Source organism: Ambystoma mexicanum, chromosome 6p (genome assembly GCF_040938575.1).
Source record: "Ambystoma mexicanum isolate Mex_15411 chromosome 6p, UKY_AmexF1_1, whole genome shotgun sequence".
In the NCBI taxonomy this organism is placed as follows: Eukaryota; Metazoa; Chordata; class Amphibia; order Caudata; family Ambystomatidae; genus Ambystoma; species Ambystoma mexicanum.
The window spans coordinates 1473444159-1473457292 of record NC_090935.1 but is presented as its reverse complement, the minus strand read 5'-3'; the positions used below and the strand labels follow the sequence as shown (position 1 = coordinate 1473457292).

The 13134-nt window shown below is 47.0% G+C and overlaps 2 protein-coding genes across 2 annotated transcripts in view; one reads left to right on the top strand and one right to left on the bottom strand.

Annotated features, from left to right (window-relative positions):
• Positions 1–13134, top strand: part of SCARB2 (scavenger receptor class B member 2) — a 1272731-nt gene that overhangs the window by 79240 nt on the left and 1180357 nt on the right. The gene's annotated exons all lie outside the window — the stretch shown is intronic.
• The window catches only part of LOC138510558 (serine/threonine-protein kinase MRCK beta-like), a 2015755-nt gene that overhangs the window by 1788879 nt on the left and 213742 nt on the right, over positions 1–13134 (bottom strand). The window lies entirely within an intron of this gene.

The following is a 13134-nucleotide window of genomic DNA, read 5'->3' as shown; positions in this document are numbered from 1 at the left end:
CTACTGTGAAAGCTCTGAGGTGCTTGGGGGACTGGGAACTTGTCCAGTCTCTCTGACAGCAGTACGTCTCCCTGCAATGTCTCAGAGGGCTGAGAGCTGTTGCCTGCCCCTTCCCCCCACATCCTTCTACGTGGCATGCTTGGAGTCGGGAGGATCCAGAAGAGGTAGGCTGGAGGCCTGGGGAGGTGGGGATAGACAGAATGCCCAAGTGGTGAAATACTATGTGGATCCATGCTTTTGTGCTGCGGAAACTCTGGACTCCCCCTTCTCAGTGTATTATACACAGAGAGTGCCTGCTGACAGGTGGATTGTGGCCGGCCATAGACCTGTAGCCCTGCAATCCTGTAGTTGAGGGTCTTATATGCAGATGGTGGCAAGCAGGTTACGGTCAGTCTAAGCTCAGAGAAGGTGCTGGCAGAAAGGGAGACAGTGCCACCTTGAATGAAGTCTTCTGAGGACATGGTTGAGTTGACGTGGGAGCAGCGCCGATCACTAGGAGTTTGGAGGAGAGCCTTGCAGCGCCGCCTGATAGAGCCCAGTAAGAGGCAGGGTCAGTAAAGGGCTTTTTGCAACACCCACCCCGAGTGTTACAGAGAGCTCTTGGAGGGGGAGTTAGCTAAAGTGCAGCGCAGTACGTCAAGGAAGCTACCTGGACGCCGGGGCGGTATGACCGTCCCATCTTGCCTAGGAGATGCTAGCGCCAGGACGAGGAAAAGCAAGAGCACCAACCTCGGGGAATATCAAGCAAGTGCTATCTGCTCAAGAGGTGGCCACTAAAAAAGTCTACAGGTCAGCATGCAGATTCACGCACCTGCCTCTCCATCTTGTCTGCATGTGGAAACCCCTGGAATGCTGGCCACGAAGGACGACATCGAAGCAATGCTGGTGGAACTGAAGTATGACCTCACTGAAGAAATACAGGGTCAAATTGATAAACTTACAGGGACGGTGGAGGACCTACAAGCTTGTACATCCGGGGCTGAATCGCATATAGTGGAGCTGGAAGACATAGCAGCAGAACAACCCCATGAGAAAGCAGTGCTGTCGGAGAGCATGGAAACCCTAGAACAGCGACTTCAGGCGGTGTCAGTCAGAAAGGAGGACAATGAGAATCACTGAAGGTGAAATAATATCAGGAAACAAGGCATCCCTAAACCGGTGCAAGTCCCAGACCTGCCGGCCTATGTTGAAGCCCTGCTCCGTACCATCCGAGATCTCCCGGAGTGCGAGGAGTTGGTCCTGGACCGGACACAAAGGGTATATACAGTGTTTCAGATCAAACATGCTGTGTGTCCGGACGTGCTCACAAGAGTTAACTTCTTTGGTCAGAAGGAGTGGGTGAAGGAGGGAAGCCCATAAAGCAAAATGCGGTCCATTTCAGAGGCTTGGACTTGATGCTATTTTGGGACTTTTCGCAAGCTGCACCGTTCAGATGCAAGAAACTGTACGTGATGACAGCTTGGTTGCACGAGAGAGGTATCCCTTACAGATGGAGATTCCCATGTAAATTGCTCTTAGAGGTAAAAGGGACGAAATACGTAGTGACGAAAGAAAGAAGAGGCGGCAGCCCTGATTGAGGGGGACGATGGCAATGAGGGAGAGAACCACAAATACTGCATGAACTTATCCCAGTCTCTGTGGAGGAAGAGGCCCCGTCCTTGTGGGCCCACTGTGTTACGCTAACCTCGTTCCCACAGGGGCGTCGATCGGACCCGGACAGCTGCGGTCTCCACCAACGTGATGCGTAGTGCCGAGATGGCTGTCTGGACTGGCCCGCCTAATCTCGTCTGCTTGATCCGTAGAAGTATTCTCCTGCAAGTGGAGAAGGGATTTAGCCACCCGTGGATATGAGTGATAGCCCCCTCCCACTGTTCTCGTTCTCCCTTCTTGTCACCTCCGATATCCCCTTTTAGGAACCTCCCCTTATGTTTTTAAATGATGACCTCTCCATCCTGCGTGGATTGCAGGGGCTCGTTGATGCCAGTTACTTCACTGGTTTGAAGGCGTGGGAGAGTTCCGGAGAGTATTGACTCTGAGGTTCCTGGCGAGGTTCGGTAAGTATCAAGTTCATAGAGTTCAATAAGTCCGATGATTCACTCTTGTCCCCCCTTCCTTCCTTGTCTTGCAACTAAGATCGTGAGAAGATACCGCTCATGGCAGTTGGTGGCGCTCAGGTAAGCGTCTGTATTACCCGACGCCGTCCGGTAAATGTTGCCGGTGTTTAACGTGTTGTTTTCTCTCTCTTTGCAGGTGCGGCACATGAAGATGTGGAGAGTTATAGAATAATGCCTCCGGTGGTAATCAGGTAAGTCTATGATGATAAGTGTTTTGTTTGTTGGTTTTCTCGGCTCACCTTGTTGTTTTCTTTTGTCCCTCAGGTGCCGGAGTTCGGCGAAGAAATGATAGAGGCAGCGCCGAATCGAAAGATGCTGCGAGGACTGGTGAGTATGGCGCGGCGCTGCAGCTGGAGATGCAACGCGTACAGAAATGATGTTTTTTCCAGGTCCGGAGCCGAGATGGATCCGAAATCAGGTGAGGAATTCGAAATAGTTTGTTTTCTAATTTTATCCTTTTCTTTCCTCTTGGTTTTAGGAGCTCCAGATTCGAGGCGGGCATGGCAGAAGACTGGATGCAGACTGCAGTCACGGTGAGCGTTATGCTGCTGGATGCAGAATAACGCGAAGCGTGTGCTGTTGTTCGGGCATGGTTTAAATAGCCTCCAAAGTAGTTCCAGGTAAGAAGTTCCCTAGAACCACGCCCGAGTAAAAAATAGTCCCTGTAGAAAAATAGTCCCATCCAGGCCTCACGTTGGCTTGGACTCACTAGCAGCATGGTCTGCATCAGGTAAGTAAAGTCTATGAGCCTGGCGCCCATGGCGCCAGGACTGATTTCCATGATGAGCCTGGTGCCTAAGGTGCCAGGACAGAACCCAAACAGCCCCCAGCCAAGGCTGATGGGGTTTTAGTAAGTATCTGGATGCCTGCTTCCGGAGCTGATGGGCTTGGTCCTGATGCCCGGGGGTAGGCATCATGACAGCACTCCCCCCCAAGGCCCCTCCTAAAGTTGTTCTTCCCCTTGGCCCTGGTTTGTCTGGGAAGTCCCGATGGAATTTCTTCACTAACCAAGGTTCATGAACGTGATCACTAAGCTCCCATGATCTTTCTTGTGGTCCGTAGCCCTTCCAATCAATTAAATAAAAAAGTTTTGTATTTAACCATCTTGGAGTCCAGGATATTTTTTACCTCGAATTCAGGTTCTCCATCTATCAAGATGGGGTCGGGTGGTTTGGTTAATCTTGTTCCTGGTTGAACTGGTTTTAAAAGTGAAACATGAAAGACAGGATGAATTTGCATATTAGAGGGTAATTCTAATTTGACAGCCACCGGGTTGATAATGGCCTTAATGGTGTAAGGTCCCAAATATCTTGGTTTAAAAGTCTGAGTTCCCTTCAGAGGTATGTGTTTTGTAGCCAGCCAAACTTGATCCCCAATCTGGTATTGTGGAGTTTCACTTCTATATTGATCAGCATTTTTCTTATATTTCTCTTTTGCTTGTTTCAAATGTTCTGTTGCCTCTTTAAAGGCTTGTGTAATAGTTGAGTGCAAATGACTAACTGCGGCATTTCTAAATGCTGAGGCGAATCTAGTTCTGAGGTTCGCGGGTGATGGCCATATATGGTATAAAAGGGGCTTTGTCCGGTTACTGAATGTATGCATACTCGGAAAACCATAAAATATCTTTCCAATTACTTTCGGTCTGGTGTAGCATGCAAAGTAGGTACTTTTCAAGGGTCTGGTTGGTCCTCTCTGTCTGATCATCGGTCTGGGGATGGTGAATGGTTGATAACCTCATGTCGATTTGCGCCAATTGACAACATTTCTTCCAAAAATGTGAAATGAATTGACTACCTCGGTCAGAGACCAATACGGAAGGAAATCTGTGTATTCGAACAATGTTTTCGAGGAACTCCTTGGCCAGAATTGAAGCAGAAGGTAATCCCTTTAAAGGAATAAAGTGGGCCATCTTGGAAAAAAGATCCACAATAACTAGAATGGTGTTAAATCCATTACATGGAGGTAGATCTGTAATAAAGTCTAAAGATAAGGTGTGCCATGGTGTAGGTGGAATATCCAAAGGTTGTAAAAGGCAAGCTGTTTTTTTCTTCTGACTTTTGTTTTGGGCGCAACTGCCACAAGACATCACAAATGACTTTACGTCTTTTCGCCAGGTAGGCCACCAGAATTGTCTCTTAATTGTAGCTTCAGTTTTTGCGATACCTGGGTGCCCTTCCATCAGGGTGTCATGATAATTGGAGATGACTAGTTCTTGTAGTTCCTTGTGTGGTAGAAATAGTCGACCTTGATAATAAGGTAGGTCATTGATGACTGAGTAGTCCGGGCCTTTCTTTACCCAGTCCTGCAGGGCTGTTGGATCGAAGAATTGTTGGATCTTTACCTGAATATCCTCTAGTGTCTGTAGAGTAGTTATGCCAGGAATTCTTTGTTCTGAAATTATAGGCATCGGTTCCGGGTTCGCATATGCTTCTCCCATCCCTATTCGGGATAAGGCATCTGCCTTGCCATTTTTACAGCCTGGTCGATAAGTGATCACGAAATCGAACTCGGCAAAGAACAATGCCCATCGAAGTTGGCGCGACAATTGGGACTTGGCTGTTTTTAAATACTGCAGGTTTTGGTGATTACAGTAATGGTATGCCTGGCACCGAGAAGATAATGCCACCAAGCCTTGAAGGCGTATTTGATGGCTAATAACTCTTTATCGGTAACCGCATAGTTTAATTCGGGTGCCGAGAACTTTCTGGAACAAAATTCTACTGGGTGAAGTTGGCCAGTTTCAGGATCCTTCTGGGACAGGACAGCTCCCATGGCTAAACTGGATGCATCAGTTTCAACTATGTATGGAGGTTCAGGGCGTGGATGCTTTAAGACAGGTGCAGACGTGAATTTCGCTTTCAGCTTCTTCGGTCCACAAGAAGCGTTTGTTTTTTCGCAAAAGTGCTGTGATAGGGTGTACAACATGTGAGAAATCCGGAATGAATCTGCGGTAGAAATTAGCAAATCCGAGCATGCTTTGTACCCCTTTATCTGAACTGGGTGATGGCCACTTGAGAATTGCGTCCACCTTTCGAGAGTCCATTCGGACTCCTTTTGGAGTCAGGATAAATCCAAGGAATTCAACTTCCGTAGCATGAAAAATGCATTTTTCCAATTTTGCATATAACTCGTGCTGGCGTAGTTTCTCAAGGACTGCACGAACGTGCTTCACATGGTCTGATTCTGAGGAGGAGTATACTAGAATATCGTCTATGTATACAACAACACAGGCGTCAATGAGTTCATGAAGGACATCGTTCATAAAATACTGGAAGGCTGCTGGTGCATTGCACAACCCGAAGGGCATCACCTGGTATTCGAATAACCCGTACTTAATGCGAAAGGCAGTCTTCCATTCATCGCCTTTCTTTACACGTAGCAGATGATATGCCCCTCGTAGATCATATTTAGTGTAGATGCAAGCGTCCTTTACTTGGTCTAGTAATTCGGGGATCAGAGGCAATGGGTATCGGTTCTTAACCGTGATCTGATTTAATGCACGGTAGTCTATGCACGTTCTGAGGTCACCTTCCTTTTTAGGCACGAAGAACAAAGCTGAAGATGCAGGGGACATGGATGGACGAATGAAGCCATTAGCAAGTTATTGGTCCAAGTATTGTCGCAGGTGAAGGTTTTCGGGTTCCGTAAGGGCGTAGATCCTACTACATGGAGGTTGTGCACCGGGTATGAGATCGATTTGACAATCGTAAGATCTGTGAGGTGGTAAGGTGTTGGCCTGTTCTTTTTGGAAAACATCCTGGAATTCTTGATATTCCTGAGGTAACTGCACAACTGGAGTAGCAACTGTGGCCAGGCCTTGGTTCAAGGGTTTTTCCGGGTAACAAGTATGTGCACAATCCGGGAAGGTTATTCTCTTCTCTTGCCAATCAATACAAGGATTATGTGTTTCCAACCAAGGTATCCCCAGTATTATTTGGAACTGCGGGGCTTTGATTAAATCAAACTCAATAGTCTCTCGATGCCCATCTTGACCCAGTAATGTCATCTCTGCGGTGGAATGAGTTACAGGCCCAGAGGCAATTTCAGTTCCATCGACTATGGTGATGACATCCGAAGTGGTCTTTTTGCAGAGAGGTAGATTCATCCTAGTAGCCAATTCGTGGTCCACATAGTTTCCTATGGCCCCGCTATCAATGTATGCCCTTACTGCGTGCATACATGATGGCTGCCTTGGATCCACAAGGACCATTGGTATGATGAAGTGCGAGGTCTGAGTATCCTTCTTCACGCTCGGCAAGCGGACCTCTACGCTTGTCGGGCGTGGTCGTTTCCCGAATCAGGCTCTGTTTGATTTTTATCGGCAACTCCAACTACTTTTTTGAATGGTTTTATAGGGCAATCCTGTAGAAAATATCCTGAGGCCCCACAGTACAGACATAATTGTATCTGCCGTCTCCTTTCTCTTTCCTTTTGAGTTAAGGGTCCCTAATCCCCCGATTTGCATCAGTTCTGGTGCATCTGTTCCTTTGAGGGTAACATTGGGTTTAACCAATACCCGATTCTCGAACTTAACTCGATCAGCCTTTCTATTCGTCGGTGGTCTAACTGGACCACTAATTATATATATTCTGCGCAATCCTGAGGTGGGTTCACAACTTGGGCCAAAAAATCTTTGAGTTCACCCCGAAGTCCACGATGAAATAATGTAATTCGTTTTACCTCTGGCCATCCGGTTTCCACCACCAACCTATTGAAGGTTACAATATAGGTTAGTAGATCCTGGTTACCTTGTCGTAAGGATAAGATTTCGTTATCCAGGGCCTGTCCCTGTGAATGTCTGGCAAATAGTCTCTCCATGCTCAATTGAAACCCTTGGAAATTCCGAAGAAGAGGGTCATCCTGGTTGACTAGTGGAATTGACCAATCTGCTGCGCTGCCACTAAGGTATGATAGTACAAAGGCTACTTTGGCTTGGTCGTTCGGAAAAGCTCCAGGTCTGCATAAAAAGTGCAAGCGGCATTGGTTCATAAACACTGCAAACTTTTTCGGGTCCCCAGCAAAACATTCGGGTGGAGCTAAAGGAATGCTCCCTGGTAGAACCACTTGCACAGGATTGCTCGATGAAAAAGGAGTTGGATTCCCCCCGAGTCTAGGTAATGGTGTTTCCCCAGCTTGGTTTTGCAGCAATTGTCTAGCAAGATCATCAGTGCGCTCCTTTGACACAATCAGTTCTCTCCTGAGGGCATTAGTTTCTTGGTGTGCAGAGTGCACTTCTGCCCTAAGTTCCCCTAACAATAGGGCTAGTTGGTCAGTCTCTGAGGTTTCCATGACGCCCAGGTGGGGATTTGTAGATAGGCTTCGCGTTCTGTTACGCTCACCTGGTTCCCACAGGGGCGTCAAACGGACCCGGACAGCTGCGGTCTCCACCAATGTCATGCGTAGTGCCGAGATGACTGTCTGGACTGGCCCGCCTAATCTCGTCTGCTTGATCCGTAGAAGTATTCCCCTGCAAGTGGAGAAAGGGATTTAGCCACCTGTGGATATGAGTGATAGTCCCCTCCCACTGTTCTCGTTCTCCTTTCTTGTCACCTCCGATATCCCGTTTTAGGAACCTCACCTTATGTTTTTAAATGATGCGTGGATTGCAGGGGCGCGTTGATGCCAGTTACTTCACTGGTTTGAAGGCGTGGGAGAGTTCTGGAGAGTATTGACTCTGAGGTTCCTGGCGAGGTTCGGTAAGTATCAAATTCATAGAGTTCAATAAGTCCGATGATTCACTCTTGTCCCCCCTGTTAGGGAGAATTCTCTGTAAAGGCTGATTTCCCAAACCTAGTGAGTCCCCCAGCAGCTTTGCTGGATTTTTGGGGTTTATTTTTTTCTCCTGCAAAGAGTGAGACTCTTTTACTCTCACTCTTAGACATGATTTGAGGTATTCCTTTGTCTTTCCATGTGTTTGATGGGCTATGGGGTCTTTTACTAAATAGGGTTTCATGTGTTTTTTGATGTGGGTTACACAGCACCCTCCGTGCCGTAACCCAGGGGGTGTCGTAGCGACCCCCCAACATAGACTCCATACATTGGGACTGACTACTGTCTCCCAGAGCATGTAAAGTCACTGTTGGCTTTGCTAGTCCCAAATTATGAAAAGAAACCAGTACAAACCATCATATTGTGGACGTACTGGTCAGGGCAATTCGATTGCCCCAGGGTCTGTTGTTCGAGGGGGCACGTCTCCGTCCCCACTGATCGAGTTTTGGCTGGTGGCAGTGGATACTACTTTTTATATTCGACGGCGAATATATCTCTATGGGATTTTCCCATTGTTCGAGGCTACCAACTTTAATTATTTAATTCCTATAGCCTCGAACATACCGCCAGTTTATTTATTTAATATTAATTCACTAGTTGGTATATTTTGCCAGAACTCGATTCTAAAATGGCGTTTGTGTTCTCTTCTGTGACTCCAACCCAAGTCGAGCCCTTTGTTCCACTTTTTGGCGGGCTTCTCCACAGAAGCCTCCAAAAGTGGTGCCACTCTGTCTGGTTACCACAGGGGGTGTTGGAGGGGGTTTAGGCACCCTGGACTGAGTTGCCTTGGCAACTCAAGTCGCACTCTTGTGTGATTGGCCCAAGTGGTGAGCCGGCCGGCTCACCACTTAGCATGTTTGATTGACAGCTAGGCTGAATGAATGGGGGTTTGCTACATAAAAGCAGGGCTTTGGGGACTGGAACTTCAGAAGTCGCCACAGGACCTAAGAATACGAGGAGGGAGAAGCTGAGCCGACCTGCAACAACGACACCACCGGTGGAGCCCTGCTGAACCGTTTCACCACTTTTCCCGACGACAGAGGAGATCTCCAGTCCGGAGAGTCTTCTTCCTTTGACTGGTGGCGATAACCAGTTTTGCCTTCTTTTCACCTTCCTGGAGCATCTCGTGGCCGCCTTGCCTGTGCCAAGCACCCCGGCAACCGGAATACTACGGTTTACCACTACCGCGAATAGAAGGGTAGTACCTTTTAACCGAAGAACTCCGCGGCTGGTTTCTTCCCTGGCAGTGCAACAACCTTCATCTTTCCTCCACGTCGAGACCTCTTCTTCCTCTGGACGAAACACCGACTTGCACCCGCTGCCAGGAACAACTGCCCCCGCTGGAGCTTCCTTCCCACTTAAGGTGCTGTGTCCCGCCTGGCTTCCCTTGCGACAGATCGTTCGGGGTGACAGTAAAGCCTCGACTTTCTAACCTGGGCTGGCCTGGGACAACCTAGCTAACTTTTCCTGACTTTAATTTCATTCTTTGTGTGCAAACTATCTACAAGACTCTTTGGGCATAACCCCACTGTGTGAATCTGGACCCCTTCTGCTTGCTCTCTCCAAGAGTGGGCCTTGCAATTGACTTCCTTGCTCTCCAGTAGAACTCTGCCTATCCAGCCTTACTGTGGTTCTTTAAAAAGTATTGAAATGTGTGTGCTTCCATAACTCTGCCTTTTTCCCTCCCTTTTTAATAACTTATTTAAGTGCCATCTTATGTTAAGCGCTCACCTCTGTCTGAAAATAAGTGGTGTTTCTCACTAAGACTTGTCTAATAAGTAATTAGGGTTGTATATATATAATAGTGACTGTGTGCTGAATTTACTTACCTCTTTGTGCTAGTGTAATTTACAAGTGTGTATTTAAATAAATAATGATATACTTTTACACCAAAGCTCTGGTCAGTGTTTGCTTGTGCTACTGTATCTCTGTACCTATTGTGTATACTCTATATACTGCCTAACTCTTCTTGAGAGAAGTCTGACTGATCAGCCACAGCTACCAAGTGGATCTGTGTGGTACAGACTGCTACCAAGTGGGTTTACTGCCAAACACCTGTAGTCTTAAATCTTTTGCAATGGTCCCTAAGGGAACTGCACAGGTTTCTGCCTAACACTGGTGTACAGCGGTGGGATTTGTATTGTTTATACATTTTAGTGTGCTTATAGATACCTTACTGCAACTAACCACAAAGCTTAGCACTAAAGAAGTATTTTCTAAAACATGTCAACTATGGAAAGCTATAGTCAAGAGTCCCTTGCTACAAAAACTGCTGATTGTTTAAGAGTTCTCTGTAAGCATAAGAACCTCCTGACTAAGGGCAAGAAAATGGAGCTAATAGAAAAGTTGTTAGCAAACCAAAGTCTGGATGGTGGTTCAGAGGAACCTACCACTCCAGCAACTGTAGATAACAGCAATGATATTGATATGAATGTTAGTATTGATAACTTTGAGTCAGAAGCAGAAGAGGAGGTGGAAGATGTTAGAGTTGTCTCCCCTGGGCCTCTACCTGCCCTGCCAGCTGTACCTACTGGACCTTTACCAGGTCCCACACTTAATCCTCAATATATGGAACTAGAAAAAATGAAGCTTGAATTAGAATTTAAAAGAATTAGTGCTCAAACAGAACAACGGCACCAAGAACTAAGGCTCAGAGAAATGGAGCTCAACCATGAGCTAGAAATGAAAAAATTGGCTGTGGAAAGTGCTTCTCTCTCCGAATCCTCTAGGAGTTCCAGTCCCAAAAGACCCCGGATGCCTAAGGAGTTGGTGGGTATGTATGAGCCTAAGTTGGATGTGTTGAATTGGTTGAGTTTGTTTGAATATAATAATGGGCGTAAGAACATTACAGGAAATGAGTTACTTTCCTGGTTGTTCTCTAGGCTCCCCCCTGTTGCAACTGATGTGGTAATGGAGTTGGGGGAGGAGGATAAGAAGGATTATGAATGTGTGAAACTAGCTTTGATAGCTAGATTTGGGAAGACCCCTCCCTGTACCTTAAGAGGCTTAGGACCCTCAAAAAGCATGATGGTACCCCTTGGGCTACCTGGGTGAGTGAAAGTTTGAAGAACTTAGAGGGATGGATTAAGGGTTACAAGGTGAACACTTATGAGGGAATGAAGAATCTTGTGATGTTGGAGTCAATTTATGATGCCTGCTCTCCTGAGCTCAGACAGCACTTGGCTGATTCAAAGGAATTAGATTCCAGGAAACTAGCTAAGGCTGCTGACTTGTGGGTTGCCAACAGGGCTACTCACAAGAACTCTGGGGTCACTCAGAAAAAGGATGAGGGAAAGCAGCCACCAAAAGGGAACCAAGAGATTTCTAATACCTCCCAAACCAAAGAGGGCCCCAAACAACAAAATAACCAGGGTAAGTCCCAGGGTAAACCACAACAGGCTAGTGTACCTTCTGGTCACAAACCAGAAGGAGGTCAGGCCAAGCCACCCTTTCAGAGAGCATTTGGAACATGCTATCTCTGTGGGGCAACTGACCACATCAAAGGAGATCCCAGATGTAAGGGTAAACTTACAGGGATCAGCACAGTCTCCTTAGCCTTCACTCCTGAGGAGGAAGTCCAAATGGCTAGGGCTCACTTTGAAGTCTTTGCTGAAGAACCTTTGTGTTTCCAAGCAGGTGTAACAGTAGATTCCATGGATCTGGTTAGTGATCAGAATAGTAGTGTGTACAACTCCATACAAGAAAACTCTAAAGTTTATTATATGGACAGTGTTCTTGTCAATGGCCAGGATACTCCTGCCAGGCGAGACTCTAGGGCCAGCAGAACAGTAGTGGATGAAAGCTTTTTCAGTCCTGAGGATGTTGCTAAGGCACCCAAAGGTCCCACTAAGATGTCTGGAGGCCCTGTCCAAATGGTCCCAATTCTACCAGCCCTCATTCAGTGTAATGACATGACAGTGTTGATTCCTGTCAGTGTTCAGACTGAGGTGCCTGGGAGAGTCCTGTTGGGGAATGATCTAAGAACTATAGGAGTAGTATCCAGTACCCCAGGCCTCCCAGCATGGAGACCCAGAACCAAACCAAATTGGCTAGAGAGGCCACCTTAAGGAACCACTCTAAGCCTGTGGGAACCTCTACTGAGAACCCCACTACAAGCCCTGGTGTTGGTAAATTGACCTCTGACCCAGGCAAATTTCAGGCTAAAATGTTAGGGAAATGGGAGCCCCAACCAAGCTCCATCATTGTTCCCCCAGTTATAGAGTCTGTGACTCCCCCTGCTTCTGAGGAAGAGGTGGATAGACCTACTGGAACCCTAACTAGGCCTAAGAGAACTGGTAATTATCAGTGCTGGTGGAAGACCAGAAAAGAAAAGTCTAAGGCCAAAAACCTCAGACTGTTGGACCTTCCACAGAAGACTCCAACCCACTTCCTAGTCTTAAGGGGGAAACTCCTAAAGTAGGTAAAGGTAGATCTAAGAGGAAGGAGAAGCATGTACCTTGCTTATATCGATCCCCTCAAACCAAGAGGCCTAAAACCCAACCTTCTCCCAACAGAGAGGTGGCGAGGATCTCTGGAGGCCCCTCTAGATCTAAGGGAATCCTTTATAAGGACCCCTTGAAAAAGCCTAACACAGGTTCAGAAGTTGTACCAACTTCTGAGGGACTGGTCAACCAGATCCCCTATAACTTTAAAAAGACTAATGTTCCTCAAAGGGTTTGTAGGTCATATAGCTTACAAAGGAAAACCTTTGACTCTACCACTGAACATAAGTCAGGGTGTCACCACCAAAATGCTGATGGTCTCTCTAGGGTGTTTGTAACCGACTAGAGGTATGAGATTCATCCAGGAGTGGATTAAATCCTCCTGTCCCTTAGTCTGGGGGGGAGGGGGGGAGTGTTAGGGAGAATTCTCTGTAAAGGCTAATTTCCCAAACCTAGTGAGTCCCCCAGCAGCTTTGCTGGATTTTTGGGGTTTATTTTTTTCTCCTGCTAAGAGTGAGGCTCTTTTACTCCCACTCTTAGACATGATTTGAGGTGTTCCTTTGTCTTTCCATGTGTTTGATGGGCTATGAGGTCTTTTACTCCATAGGGTTTCATGTGTTTTTTGATGTGGGTTACACAGCACCCTCCGTGCCGTAACCCAGGGGGTGCTGTAGCGACCCCCCAACATAGACTCCATACCCTGGCACTGGCTACTATCTCCCAGGGCACGTAAAGTCATCATTGGCTTTATTAGTCCCAAATTATGAACAGAAACCAGTACAAACCATAATATTGTGGACGTACTGGTC